The 16,092-nt window shown below is 40.5% G+C and overlaps 1 protein-coding gene across 1 annotated transcript in view; it reads left to right on the top strand.

Moving 5' to 3' along the window:
* LOC132379726 (VPS10 domain-containing receptor SorCS1-like) overlaps nt 1-16,092 on the top strand; it is a 1,404,942-nt gene that overhangs the window by 132,403 nt on the left and 1,256,447 nt on the right. The window lies entirely within an intron of this gene.

Below are 16,092 nucleotides of genomic sequence, written 5' to 3'. Positions count from 1 at the left end.
TTTTTACATGTGTTTTTAATCTCCCATTGTGATTTGTAGCCCAGATCCTGGCTACTGTTCAGAGGTCTGTATATAACTTCCACCAGGTTTGTTTTACCCTTGCAGACATAAGTACAGACATAAAATAAAATGTGCATATATACTGTACATAAATGCCAGTGGGTATTTACAATTTAAACAACCTCCTCCGGCTTAAGAAATTCCTCCTTGTCTATGTGATATAGGATTGTCCTATTCTGAGGCTACTGGATTCTCCTGCTACTGGAAATATCCTCTTATCCAGGCCTTTCAATATTTAGTGTGTTTCAATAAGCTCCCCCCTCATCCTTAGAAACTCCAGTGTGTACAGACCCAGAGCCATGAAAACACTTCTATTGTCATTCTCATAAACCTCTCTGGACCATCGCCGATGCCAGTACATCTTTTAAAGTTATGTAACCTTCATAACTGTTCACTACAGTGTATTAAAGAAGGTCACAGTCTGGCCACTGATGAAACAAATGTTTCATATGGCATGATCTCTATTATCTAGGTTTTCATGCACATAGACGTGAACCACATCCCATTTATTACGCTTTGTTTAAACCTAGATTTATAACCTGGCATATGTGCATCGATTGCAATATTTAAGACTAATTGATCAAATTAACGCATTGCTAGTAATTTAACAATCTGTTATTTCCCCTTGCTGCTTAGCTCCAGTCAATAATTTCAGTTTTAAAGAGAAAGATTAGTTTTATTTATCACGTTGAAATATTGAAACATACACACTGCAACGTGTCATTTGCATCAAGTCAAGTCAGTGAGGATTGTGCTGGGAACACCACACTTCCATGCCACAACTTACTAACCCTAACCCTAGTTTAGTACTTTATTCCGTCGAATGTAGGAGAATGAGGGGAGATTTGTTAGAGATATGCAAAATGATGAGGCGTTACCTACAGGGTAAATGCAAGCAGGCTCTCCCACTGAGCTGGGTGAGACTACAACTAGGGTTCATGGATTAATGGTGAAATGTTTAACATGAGGGAGAACTTGTTCTCTCAGAGGGAATGAGCTGTTAGTGGAAGTGGTGGATGTAGATTCAATTTCAACATTTAAGAGAAATTGGATAAGTCCATGGGTGGGAGGGATATGAAGGACAATGGTCTGGTTGCAGGTCAATGGGACTAGGCCGCTTAAATGGTTCAACACTGACTAGTTGGGCCAAAGGGCTTGTTTCTGTGCTGGAGTATTCTGATCCTATGAATAGAAGATGAAGCTAATGTGTATGCAGTTCTGGTCACCGCCATGATATTCAGGAAGTGGAGGTCTTGGAAAAGGTGCAGAAGAAGTTTACCAGGTGCTGATAGATTAGAGTGTATAACTACAATATATTGGGATGTTTCCCCAATGTTCCATCTTTTCCTTAGGATAGTTAAGTGGCAGTTCCAACTTCCTATCCAGGTAGAAATCAATGGTGGCATTAGACTATCTGACAAGGAGCTGTGAAATGCCCAGCTCATATTAAACAGTAGCACCATGCATGGAATATTTTGCTGCCCTTAGATGTACTGCTGTGGTACCTCACTGTGGTGTGGTGCAGATTGCAATGGCTCATCACTATGTTAACACTTAAATACATTTAAAAGTGCATCGTTTGCTTGCACCTGCAGCTTGTTGTAAATAAACCAGGGGGCCCTGTGAAGTTTGAAGTGATCTCCCTGTGGTGCTGACTCTCTCATCAGGAGTAATGATTTAACAGGATGTGTAGTGAAAGCCAGTAATAAGTTTAAAAAAAAACTTCCTTTCCATCACTACTTAGTCCTGATATGATCGAATAAAGACAGATTTAATAAGGGAACTCTCTGCAGATTGCCTTCAATGTTCATCCGAACTCACAGAACAAAATCAGGGCCTTCAATTCAGTAGCTTATCAGTAAACAATCACTCCACCACACAACGTCCCCTCAGCACAGTTTGGAGATGTTGGCCTAGCTTTTGGCACAAGCAGATGTCTTCCCCTGAGGTCTAGAACTAGACCTCACAAGTTTGTGGTGAATGATGAAGTATTTAAGGGGAACCTGAGGGGTAATCCTCTTCACTCAGATGGTGGTGAGAGTGCAGAACAACCTGTCAGATGAAGTGGAAGATTCCAGATCAATTGTGACATTTAAGAGCAGTTTGGATAGATACATGGATGAGGGAGGTATCGATGACCATGTATAGAGATGCAAGTAGAATGGATTGGCAGAAGACCAGGTCAGCACAGATGAGCTGGGCCAAATGCCATGTTTCTCCTCCATGGTACTCCATGCCTCAATGACTCTATCTATTTTACATCTACCCTGTCAAGACATCTCAGGCTCTTAAATGTTTCAAGTAACTTAATTACCACACTTTTCAACTCCCATAGATAAAAGTAACACCTGTTGAAACTTTCCTCATAAGAAAATCTGTACATTCTATCTGTTAACCTCAGTAACGTTTCTCTGAACTGCTTCTGATTTATGTTCTTCCTTAGCCCAGTACCGTTTACGGTCTGGGTGGCAGGGTGGAGATGTGTCTGTACCAAAAAAAGATGAGAAATCTGAGTAAGAAGGTAGGGGGAGAGGAAGAAGAAACACAAGGTAGTAGTCGATTGGTGAAAGAGATAAAGGGCTGGAGAAGGATGAATCTGTTAGGAGAGGACAGAAGGCCATGGAAGGGAATGGACTACCAGATAGGCAAATAAAGAGATAAGGTGCCAGAGGGAAATGGGAATGGGGAATGGTGAAGGGGGGTGGGCATTAGTGGAAGTTTGAGAAAACAATGTTCACACCATCAGGCTGGAGGTTACCCAGACGGAATATAAGGTGTTGTTTCTCCAACCTGAATGTGGCCTCATTGCAGCAGTAGAGGAGGCCATGGACTGATATATCGGAATGGGAAAGGGAAGTAGAATTGAAGTGGGTGGGCACAAGTAAGTCCTGCTGTTTTTGGCAGATGGAGTGTAGGTGCTCGGAAAAGTAGTTTCCCAATTTATGTCGGGCCTCATTGCTATACAGTAGGCCACACCAGGAGCACCTGATACAATAGATGACCCCAACAGACACAGGTGAAGTACCACCTCACCTGGAAAGACTATTTGGGGCTCTGGTTGGTAGTGAGAGAGGAGGTGTGGCACTTGTTCCACTTGCAAGAATAAATGATAGGACGATGATCAGTGGGGAGAGATGAATAAACAATGGAGTTGCATAGGGAGTGATCTCTGTGGAAAGCAAAAAGTCAGGGGGAGGGAAAGATGTGTTTAATGGTGGGATCCCAATGGTGGAAATTACAAAAATATATGTGTTGAGTGCAGAGGTTGGTGGGGTGGTAGGTGAGGACAAGAGGAACTCTATCCCTGGTGGGGTGGTGGGTGGATGGGGTGAGGGCAGATGTGTATAAAATAGAAGGGACACAGGTGAGGACAGCATTAATGGTGGAGGAAGGGAAACCCCTTTCTTTGAAGAAGAAGGACATCTTAGTTCTGGAATGATAAGACTCATCCTGAGAGCAGATGTGGCGGAGATGGAGGAATTGAGAGAAAGGATGTCATTCAGTCAGCTTTCCTCCCTGTAGTGCCAGCATATAAGTCTTCTGTAAACCATGCACCAGGCCACTCATTTCCTTCTATACATCCAAGTTCTCCAATCTCTTGCCACGTATCAGCCTTTTAAGAGTCACACACACAAAATGCTTGAGGTGCTCAACAGGTCAGGCAGCATCTAGGAGAGGAACAAAGAATCAAAATTTCTGGCTGAGACTCTTCAGCAGGACTGTTCTTACTAATTTTGTTCAGCCAAGTTGGACAATTTTACATTTTGCAGCACTCTACTTCATTTGACTGATCTGTGCCCATTTGATTAACTCCTCTCCTTCCCTTTATGGCCGCCTTCTCTTCTACTTTCTCCCCTATCATTGTATCATTTGCTGCATGATTCTTAAATCCTAACACTTTAAGCTTTTGTGAGTCAACAACTGATTCCAGACTCAGGGTTCAAATTTATTTATCACATGTTCATCAAAACATACAGTGTCATTGGTAGTAACATTGAACACACAAAGGGCAGTGCACAATTGTCAGCACACATTCTGGTGCCAACAGAGCATGCCCATAATGCTCAGCAGAGTAATACAAAACACAACAAAACACGACACAACACATAACAAACAATAACAGCAAAACAAGCCCCGATCCTCCCTCTCACCCACTCACATACACAGTCCTCTAACCCCAATGCAGTCCATATTCTTTGGCCTCCAGCCTCCAGAGGACTCAGATTCAGACAGAAAGACATTGGGCCTTCAACTACCCCAGAGGACTTGCAGAGAATTTGCAGACTTGGGACTCTGGTCAATGGCCTCAACTTCTGGACTTCTAATTTAACCCTCAGTATCTTAACACAAGTTCCATCATTCACCTGATCTATGAGTACACACCTTGTGTGACCACCCTTATGGTGGATTATTTTTTATTCTGTGCCCTTGCATTCCTTCAGTTCTTGACTGCTTATTACAGTTATTATAGTGAGTATCCAGTGGGTTGGGATCTTCCAACCATTTAATGCATAGTTATGAAGCTTATGATTCTGTCTCTTCACTCTAACTACTGCATCTGCAGGGTAGGTAGGAGAGCATTCAGCTGGGGAATCCTCAGAGGAGGTACTGCCAACTGGATGTACGCTGAATTGAGGATCACCTCCACTATCCTTCCAGAGAATTTTGGACATGATAAGAGGCATTGGATGGCTGGATGAGCAAACACAATTAAACAAGAAAATAGGTTAAGCCTGGCCCATCATTCAGTACAATTATAGCTGATCTACCGTAGCTTCATCTCCTTTTCTTACACCAGTTCTCCATAACCTTTGATCTTTCAGCTATTTGCCTATCTCCATAGGACCATTAAGTGGGTGTGAGGAAGGAAAGGGGCTTGTTTTTGGTATGGTTGCTTTGCTGCTTGTTGTGTTCTATGTTGTTCTGCTGAGCATTGTGGACATTCTATCTTGGTGCAGGAATGAGTGGGAATACTTATAAGCTGCCCCCAGCACATCCTTAGATTGTGATTGTTGTTAACGCATTTCATTCTATGTTTTGATGCCTGTGTGATGAATAAATAAATGGGCCAAGTGGCCTAATGCTGCTCCTATATCGGAGCAGAATTAGGCCATTTGGCCCATTGCATCTGCTTCACCATTCCATCATGGCTGATATATTTTCCCTCTAAACCCCATTCCCTGCTCCCTCCTCCATTCTTTGACACATTTACTAACCTCTACTTTAGATATTCTCAATGACTTGGCCTCCACAGCCATCATTGGCAATTTTACAGATTTATGACACTCTGGCTAAAGAAATTCATCATCACTGTTCCAAAGGAACATCCTTGTATTCTGAGGCTTTGCCCTCTGGTTCTAGACTCCCCACTATAAGAAACATCCTCTCCATGTCCACTCTACAAAGGCCTTTCAATATTCAATTGGTTTCAAAGAGATCCCCCCCCCCATTCTTCTAAACTCCAGTGAGTCTATAATGCCCCCCATACATTAACTCTTTCATTCCCTCCTCTGAACCCTCACCAATACCAGCACATCCTTTCTTAGATATGGGACCCAAAACTGCTCACAATACTCCAAGCATGGTCTGCTTATAAAGCCTCATCATTACATCTTTGCTTTGATATTCTAACTTACATTCTTAGTTTGATATTCTCCACCTTAAATATATCTCTGGATCTAGCTTCCACTGCTGTCAGGACCAGAGAATACTAGAGATTCACTATCCTTTGAGGAAAAATTCTACAAACCTCGATTTTGAATGACCGGCCCTTGTAGGCGTATCTCCTTGTTTGTGACTCTCCCACGTGGTAAGGACATTCCAACAGCTACACTGTCAAGCCTCCTCAGACTTTTGTACGCTTGAATAAGGTCACCCCTCAATTGTCTAAACTCCAAGGAATACAGACAGATGATGAGAAAGTGGAGCAGGGAAGGAAGCAGCTGCACCAGCAGCAGGAACAGGTCATTAGTGGTAATCATACTGTTACTATGATTTCATCAACAGTGCACCCAGTGCTCTTTTTGCGATAATAATTCCAAAGTCAAATTAAACGGCAATTAAGGGTGTGATATCTACAGTAATTCAATATTTATCATGCTTTATTACCTTTAAATGCAGTTTTTAAAAAAAAAATTATAGCCAGATTTCCACATATCACCCTGCTAAGTGTAGATTACTCTGCCTACACATAGTACTTTGTACCTGGGAGAAAACCAATTCAATTTTTTATTTTAATTTTGGTGATGCTTGAATGAAATTCAGTCTCTTGCTGCATAGTCTGATGATTCCAGACTGCTGGGATTTCCGGGCTGTTGGGACGACCCTGAGGAGTGCGATAGAACAGAAAGACCTAGGGGTACAGGCTCATGGTTCCTGGAAAGTGTTGATAGGACAGTGAAAGGAAGGATTTCACATGCTAGTTCCGGAATGGCTCAGCATAGCCCAAAATACTACAGAAGCTGGAAGTTTGAAATGAAAATATAAAATGACATCCAGCAATTTCTGTGAAGCAAAATAAAATTATTATTTAAAATTACTCAGAATTGGGGAAAGAGTAGAGATGAAACAAGTTTTAAGATGCAGGGGAAATGGAGAGGAATTTGGGGGAGAAGCAATGGGAAGGCCTTTTACAAGAAAGAGGGTAGCTAAGAATGACTCTAATGGTCGTGATTACAGTTGAATGAGAATTATGATGGCTGGTGAATAACAGAAGGTGCATTTGGGGAAGTATAAATCTCAAAGGTTGGCGAATGTTGTTCCTCTATGTAAGGAAGGTGACCAAGAAAAACTTAGGAGCTATAGGCCAATAAGTTTAACTACTGGAGAGGATTCTAAGAGTAATTAAATGTTCATCTGGAAAAATGGGGTAGTCAGAATGACATCCTGTCCATGGTTGATCTTGTCTCATGAACTTGATTAAGTTTTTTTATGAGGTGACAAAGAAAGCTAATAAGGGCCCTATAGCAGATATTGTTTATATGGATTTTAGTAAGGCCTTTGATATTGTTCCACATGGTAGGCCGCTCTGGAAAGTTAGATTGCATAGAATCCAGAGAGAGCTGGCTAATAGGATGCATAACTGCCTTGATTGTAGAAAACAGAGGATGCTCGGGATTTGATGTTGGGACATTGTTGTTAGGCCCAATAATTTGGATAGGAACGTACAAGGAAACATTAATACACTTGCAAAATACACTAAGATAACTGGTATTGTAGACAATAAATAAGGTTGGGAAAAAGTGCAGGAGGATCTTGGTGAGTGAATAACAGCAAATGGTAAATGGATTCTAATTTGGATATGTGCACAGTGTTGCAATTTGAAAAGTAAATCCAGGTGGGACCTTGACAGAGAACAGCAGATCACTGAGGAGTGCTGTAGAACAGAGGGACCTGTTGGTGTACAAGTACATGGCTCACTGAAAGTGGAGTCATAGGCAGACAGAGAGGTGAAGAAAGCCTTCAATAGTCAGAAGTTGGGAAGTCATAGTGTACTTGTATAGGAGGCTGATTCAAAGTTTAAAGTTCAAATTAAATTTCTTATCAAACTACATATATGTCACCATATACTACCCTGAGGTTCTTTTCTTGTGGGTAGCATACTTGTAAATCTTTCCCCTACTTTTCCAATTTAACATCAGTGACCAAAAACAACAAAAGACATCAAACTGTGCAAATACAAAAAGAAAGAAATTATCATAATAAATAATTAAAAATAATAATAAACAATAAATAAATGGTGATGCTGCAGTTGAAGTATCATGTTCAGGTTTGGTTGCTCTGCTATGCAAAATATGTTATTAAATTGGAGGAGTAGAGAAATGATTTATAAGTATGCTACCAGGACTTGAGGGATTGAGTTAGAGAGAGAGTTTGGACAGAATCAAACTTTATTCCTTAGAGCAGATGAGATTGAGAGATGATGATATAGAGGTGTATAAAATCACAAGGGGCATGGATAGGGAGAATATACTTAGTGTATTTTCCCCCAGAGTTATAGAGTCCTGGAAAAGTACAGCACAGAAACAGGCCTTCAGCCCACCTTGTTTATGCCAGACTATTGAAACTGCCTACTCCCATCAACATGCACCAACCATAGCCCTCCATAGCCCTACCATCCTTGTACTATCCAAAGCTCTTAAGTGATGAAATCAAGCTTGTTTGCACCACTTGCGCTGACAGCTCATTCCACTCCCTCATGACCCTCTGAGTGAAGAAGTTTCCCCTCATGTTCCCCTTAAACTTTTCACCCTTCACCCTTAACCCATGACCTCTAGTTGTAGTCCCACCCAACCTCAGTGGAAAAAGCCTGCTTGCATTTACCCTATCTATACCTTTCATAATCTTGTACACCTCTATCAAATCTCCTTTCAGAGGAATCACGAACCAAGTGAAAGATTTAGGAAGAATTTGAGGCACAAATCTTTATACAAGGGATTGTACAAGGAATCAGCTGCTAGAGGAAGTGGTTGAGGCAGCTGTAACAGCTTTAAGAAACAGATAGACAGTTACTTTGTCAGGAAAGGTTCAGAAGGTTGTTGATTAGATCTTAGCAAATGAGACTATCTTGGATAACTCATTTTGGTTGGCATGGACTAGTCAGGCTGAATGGCCTCTGTGATCCTACAACTAAAAATAATGGAAATTGAATAAGATCTAAAGAACAAATTAAAAAGTAGAAATTTGAGAATCATAGCTGTGATAGCTTTCCTCTGAAGTGTTAAGTTCGGTATAAAGTGCGGAATGAAGTAATGTGCCCAGTCAGAAGATGAAGTGCTCTTTCTTGAGCTTGTATTGGACTTTGGTTTTGTATATTAACTTCTTGTGGAAAACTTAATCAGTTCCTGAGGAAAGTAAATGTATTTCATTGTTGAGCAAACAGGTTTTAAAATTAATAATAAAACATCTCTGGTTTAAAACTGAAAATTTATCATTGATAGTAATTATTATTTGGTCAGTTAATCAGTCGTAGATAACAGACCTTAGAAATTTTTACAGCTGTAACCTTGCTTCTGTGACTGATATGAGAAAAATGAATTAATAATAATATTTTCATTAATGTGGTAACATATCAGAAGTATCTCATACTCCAGGGAGGTGAAGTGCTTTATCATTCACCTTCAGAAAGGACAGTTACATGATGAAAATAATCCCATAGAGTGGGTAAATCTTTGTTTTGAAATAAAATATTTCTGCAGTTGCTAGTGGAGAATTTTAATCCTGGCTACCTCACCTTTGACAGTAACAGCAGGATATGTTGTGGGAATACCCCATCTCCAAGTTATTTGCCCCTCTGACTTTGTGTCAGCTATCATTCCTCTATTGTCAATGGTCAATGTCCGGGTGTTTTATCCCTGTGAGACCCACTGCCTCAAGGACTACCCACGGTCAAGCCAAATGCCCATCACTGGAATCCATTTACAGACTGGCAATTAATTGAACCAGACAGTACTGATGTGACTACACTGTATCTCCAGGTCTGCTCCCCCTGTCGAAGGAAGGATGGACTGGTTTTAGAGGTTCACCAAACTTTTCCCTGAGCAGCGGAGTGATTTGTCATCTGAGGATGATTTAAGCAAATTGAACCTCATCTCTTGGGTTTAGATGAATGTGTGGTAATGTCACTGAAGATCACAACATTCTAACAGGGTTTGACTGGAGAGGCATGGGGATAATATTTCCTCTAGCGAGGGTATTCAGAATTAGAGGTCACTGTTTCAAAAATAACAGGTTAGTCTTTCAGGAGTGAGATGTGGAATTCTGGACCAGGGCTACACTTCAGAATAAAGGCAGTGGTTTAAGACTGAAATAATGTGACGGTTCTTCACTCGATGGATATGAATTTTCTACCCAAAAGCTGTGTCTCAGTCACTGAGTATATTCAAGAAAGAGGTCAATTTTTTTTTTGGATATTTAGGAAATCAAGGAATGTTTTTGATTAGTTCAGAAAAGTGGCACTGATGTAAAAGATCAGTTATAATCTTAATGAATTGGGTACACACACAGGAACTGGATGTCTGGTCCTGTGATTGTTGCTCAGTTGGTTACTCAATATGACCCCTTATGTATTGTGGCTTGGTTCTTCACAGATTCAAAGGATTTAAATGAGGGCTGTGGCTTAAGCAGATATGGTTGAATCAAATTTAATAATTGCATTTGTTTTACTGTTGCTATTAAAACAAAACTATCTGTCAGCTGACTATATATCACCAGCTCAGAAGTCATACTCCAATTAATTTGGTAATTGAGATACACCTATAAAAATAGATTAATGGCTTTTTTAAAACCAGTGAAAAAATTCATAGGAACATGAACTTGCATGATTACAACCCCAGATCTCAATAAAACAGCTTTATAAGTGTGACTGAGATTAAGGTAGATCAAACTCATTAACGGTTTGTGGTTATAGTACAGAATGATTGCACTCTTAATGTTTAACCGGAGGCAGAAACATCTTGATCCAACTCATTTTTGCACTCTTCGGTATAGTTGCTTTACTTCAGCTTAAGATATTATTGTTAATCTGACGTATTCCACAGTTGTTATGGATACAAGATGACAAGATAATGGCAAACACTTTGATACCCCAAGCTCCCTCAACTGACGCAATAGGTAGAACATTGACTTGCATCTCTTATGACACGGTGTGCAGTAAATTGCAGATGTAATGCGTATTTCTTTTAATGATTGAGGAAACAGATTTGCTTTGTCCTTACCGGCCCTATCTGCACTACGTGGTGGATATTTTGTCGTGACTGCTTAGTGTGAAGGGAGAATGACAAAGCAAAGCCTCCAGTTTTCAAGCACTGACCCATGCTGGAAGTTACTTCGATTTGCATTTTGATACCTTTCACCTCCACGGTTTGCTTTCTGGCTTCTTTCTTGCTGCCTGAAAGCTAGGTCTGTTGTGCTTTACAGAAAATGGGTTACTGAAAAATACCTATCCAAATGAGGTCAGTGTGATTATCTCTAGGTGAAATCAGTTCGTGGGAGAGGAAGCTTCCAGCCTGTCATTCTATCACTGGGATGTTGACAAAAGATGATGTGCCTGTGGCAGGGAGGATTTGGGAACGGTCTTCTCCTGATGGTTCGTCATTATAAGTCCAGAGCAGGTCTTTTTCTGGTCTTTTGTTGTCAATATCTCACAGTACTGGTCTCTGGGAAATGTTGACAGATAGCAGGCATCACCCTAATTAGCTTCATTTTTCACATATACATCAAAATATAGAAGCGTGCAGTGAAGTGTGTTGTTTGCCTGAGTGACCAGGAGCAGCCCACAAGTGTCACCATGCTTCCAGCACCAATATAGCATCCGCATAACTCACTAACCACAACCAGTACATCTTCGGAATGTCCGAGGAAACTAGAGCATCTGGAGGATGTTGTGTCACAGGGAGGACATACAAACTCCTTACAGACAGCAGCAAAGAATTGAACCCCACTCACTGGTGCTGTAAAACATTACATTAGCCACTATACTGCCTTGCCATACCGTACCATGCAGTCAATGATAGACTGCAGCAGTCTCACCCCACCGGAAACAGCTGATACATTTTTGTGGGTTTTGGCCCAATACGAAGCATCTTTCTTACTGAACTTGCTGTAATTATGCAGGTCCACAGGCAGAAGCAGGCATGCCAGCCCGACCTGCGCTCTCCACAGAATTGTCACCACATCTCAGATCTCTATGCACACATGGGAAGAGGGGGATGTTCTGGATGAGATGGAGGTCAGCTGACGGTACACTTGGCTGCGTGTTTTATACCTGGGCTCTTAGCTGGATCTTTGAGTTCGGGTGTCAGTCGATGGTTTGGTACCTTCTTGGTTCAGTGTTATCATTTGAATGACAACTTCTCAAACAGTGAACAAACCTGACTCTGTTAAGGTGGATGCAAGGGATCCTGTGGCAGTGCTTCAAGGAGGAGCACTAAAGCTTTCCCTATTGACTGGTTTTCTTCATTTGCTGGGCTCCAACTAGTTACCACGATTCCTATTGAACTAATATAACTCACAAAGTACTTCAGGTAGCACTGACACTTCGTGGACTGAGCCGAGATGATTAAAGCACTATGTAAATGCAAACCCTTTTTTTGTGATACAGCCTAGATATCTCGCTCACGTATATGGAGATCAGACTGAAGCTCTTCTGGGTATACTGGGAAAACAGTAAACCCCTGCGAATGTTCTGCAGCTAACCGTTTTACACATTCATGAGTAACGGGAAATGAATGACTAACACTCAGATTCCTAGGAATCATTGTTTTTCAGGACTTCATGGAGGAGAACCATCTCTCCTTCATTAACAAAAAGGCTTGTCAGAGGATGTACTTCTTCTGGCAGTTGGTAAAATTCCATCTTCCCCAGAAGATACTGGTGCAATTCTACTGCCTTTGTAGAGACCATCCTCAGGTCAGCTTTACTGTCCGGTTTGGTGCAGCTTCGTCTCACAATATTTGAAAACAAAAGTGAACTGTAGGGTTAACAGAAAAGGTCATTGGCTGCAGTCTACCATCACTGCATGAGTCACATCTGTCCAGTACAAAGAAGCAGGTAGGAAAAAGTAATTGTCGACAATATCCACCCAGCAAAAGCTCCCTTCTGGGAAGTACTCCAGCGCTTTTAAAACAAGAAACTTAAAATTGCTTTCCCCCGGGTAGTTAATCTGATCAGCTGTTCTAGTTAGCTCCCCCCATTCTATCTATTACCTCAGTTAGTCCACTGCAAACAGTTTTAACCATTTTTATAATGCTGTTTACATTGTAAATACATGCTGGTATTTATGTATTTATACATAATTTATTCCATATCTGTACTTCAATTTTGTTTTTATTTTATTCATTATTCTTTAAAATCATTGAATCTTGTTTTTTGCGTGTTGTTGCAATGCACCACAGCAGATGCCTAATATCTATATGGCGAGTAAAGTTGATCCTTGATCCTTCATATCTTATGTCTCCTAAATATGTATCATAATCCACATAGGACTATATTAAAGTTTATAACTAGTCTGGCCATACAGTTGTGCACAGAGAAACCTTGGAATTGGTAACAGTTTCCAAATTCATAAACAGGATTTTCATAAACCCTTGGACTAAAAAGAGAGGTAGGACAAACTTGGATTACTTTCTCTGGCGTGGTGGAGGCTGAGGGAGCTGATAGAAGTTTCTCAAATATAAGAGGCATAGAGTACACAGCTAAGCCAATCACTGAGAGTAATTGTAAAGCTTATTCGGGTGGTAATGAAGATGTGTGCATGTGTGTATTTACTAACCAAGGGACTGAGTTTAAGAGTCAGGAAGTTATGTTGCAGCTTCATAAAACTCTAGTTAAGACACATCTGGAAAATTGCATTCAGTTTTTGCCATTCCATTACAGAGAGGATATGGAGGGTTTGGGTGAGTGCAGAAGAGGTGCTAGCTGGATTAGAGGACATGTGCTTTATGGAAAGTTAAAACAAACTAGGGTTTCTTTTCAGTAGCAGCAGAGAATGAGGAGAAACTTGATAGAAGTTTATAAAATGAATAGAGGGATGGAGTAGACAGCCAATGTATATTCCCCAGTGTAGACATGTCCAAATCCAAAGGCAGAGGGCATGCATTTAAAATGAGGGTGAGGGTTCAAAGGAAATGTGCAATATTTTTTACACAGAGATTTATGGAATATGCCTGGAATATTTTGCCAAGGGTAGTGGTTGAGGCATTAATGATAGAGATATTTAAGAGGCTCTTAGATAGACACAGGAATATGTAGATAATGGAGGATGTGGACCACATGCTAGCAGAAGGGAGTGGGCATCAGTAGCTTAATTAGTTCAACAAACATCATTACTTAAGAGCCTGTTCCTATGTTGTACGTTCTAAGTCCAAAATGTTATCAACAACAACTGGAGACATATTTTGGCTCAAGCAGATTCTAAGTCTGTGGATGGATACCATCAGCTAATTGGGTTTGTCGAATCCTCATTGTCATTGAGTGACCTTGCCATAGGCTTGGGGCTACTCTGTCATTTTCTGATTAGGTTTTCATGTTTCAACATTAAATGTTATTTTATTTTAATTACAGGTTTATTTAGTTAACAAATTAAAATTTCCTCTGCTCCATCTGAGTGTTTTAAACTCCTTTTTCCATATCCTTAGCTCAGAGCTCAAAGGCCCATTCAGTAACGTAGCCACTGTGCCATTATACCCTTGCTGGAAGGGAGGGGACCAAGCTTTCTAGAAACTGATCCACCAATCCAGAAAGAAATTCACAAAATGTTGTTTCTGCATCTAATTTAAATGCACGCTGCTGGTTACTTTATACGTTTAGTCTGGATGGGAAGACAGTGAGAAGCAGTGGAAATCAGAGGACTAACCTGGATGATTCACCATCTGGTATGGGGGGGGGGGGGGGGAGCTACTGCACAAGGTCGAAGTAAGATGTAGAATGTTGTAAAATTAGTCAGCTCCATCATGGGCACTAATGGCTGTAATATTGAAGAAGCGGTGCCTCCAGAAGGTGGAGTCCGTCATTAAGGATCCCCACCACCCAGGATATGCCCCCTTCTCATTGTTATCATAAAGCAGGAGGTAAAGAAGCATGAAGGCTTCTGTGACTCAGTGATTCAGGAACAGCTTCCCCTCTGCCATCTGATTTCTAAATGGACACTCAACCCATGAACGCTACCTCATTACTTCTTAAAAATTTTATTTCTGTTTTTGCACTACTTATTTTAACTTAACTATACATACTGTAATTCAGTTTTTAAAAGTATTTATCACATATTTATCATATTTATAGTTGTACTGCTGCTGCAATGATAACAAATTTCATGGCATATGCAAATAATGTTAAACCAAATTCTGATTCCGACAAGGCAGGTGGAGATACATCTCTGCACAGAATTTATTGAATTGAAATAAATAGCTCTCATGCCATGAAAGGCAATTTTAAGATTCGCCTGGCATTATTTTTTGCCTTAGTTGGTTCATTTTTATTAGAAAGTTACTATATGTATTGGTCTGGTTAACTCAAAATAATTTCAGAATGAATTCAGAACTGGGAAATCTTCTAAAACTAAAGGCCGCTTTGTGTTCTGCTGAATCCATTAAGTGTAGCAAAGCCTTGAGTCAAATAGATATCCGTCACACAGAATGTTGTAAGAAAACCATTAAGAGAAAAAAACGCAGAAGAAAACTCAATGCTTTTTCTGAGTCAGGCTTTGAAATTTACAAGCAGTTCTTATTTCTGACCACTTTGCCACAGGGAGTACATATCCAGTGGCTTCTTGTTTTTGCCATTAGATATCAGAAGCATTCTTTAGACCTGTCCCATTATTTCTTCCCACCTCCAAGCCACCAATGTGCCATGGGAAATTGCCAAGTCATATGTTAGACAATTAACATTATGAATATAGAGCAATAAGCAATTTGCTGGAGTAACTACGCTTATCTCAACTCTCAACTGACTCCACAACCTACAGGCTCACTATCAAAGAGCTCTACGTCATATGGTCTCGGTAATCTATATTTTTATTCGTCAATTGATCTTCATTTGTATGTTGTTTATTTGTCAGTCTTTGATAATGAAGTTTTTCATAAGCTCCGGTAAATCTCCACAAGAAAGTGATTCTCAAGGTACTATAGTGTGATAAATACACACTTTGATAATAAATTTACTTTGACTTTGAATTCAACGGGTCAACCAGCATCTGTGGGAGGAAAGAATTTTGGATCGAAACTTGGGTCAGGACTGGGTTCCGGGATTAGGGTTGTCAATCTAGAGTTTGCTGTTTTTGTTGTGAAAACTCTTCTTCCATATAGGAACTGGAAAATCTGAAATATGTTTTCTGTAAAGGTTATATATCCTGAAGGATTGCAGCTTTCAAGATTGTGAAAGGTTGCCTTACTGGAGGAAGACCAGGAGTTCTATTTGGTTTACCTGCCTCAGAGGCTACTTACTTTTTAAGATATGCTCTTTGTTGCAGACTGTATGAATGGCTTTAAAACTAAATGACAGAAACTGATGTGCCCTGAGGCAGATGCCTCGAGACTC

Source organism: Hypanus sabinus, chromosome 22, assembly GCF_030144855.1.
Source record: "Hypanus sabinus isolate sHypSab1 chromosome 22, sHypSab1.hap1, whole genome shotgun sequence".
Taxonomy (NCBI): Eukaryota; Metazoa; Chordata; class Chondrichthyes; order Myliobatiformes; family Dasyatidae; genus Hypanus; species Hypanus sabinus.
Note: the sequence above shows the minus strand (reverse complement) of the source record. Positions and strands in the feature narration are given on the sequence as shown.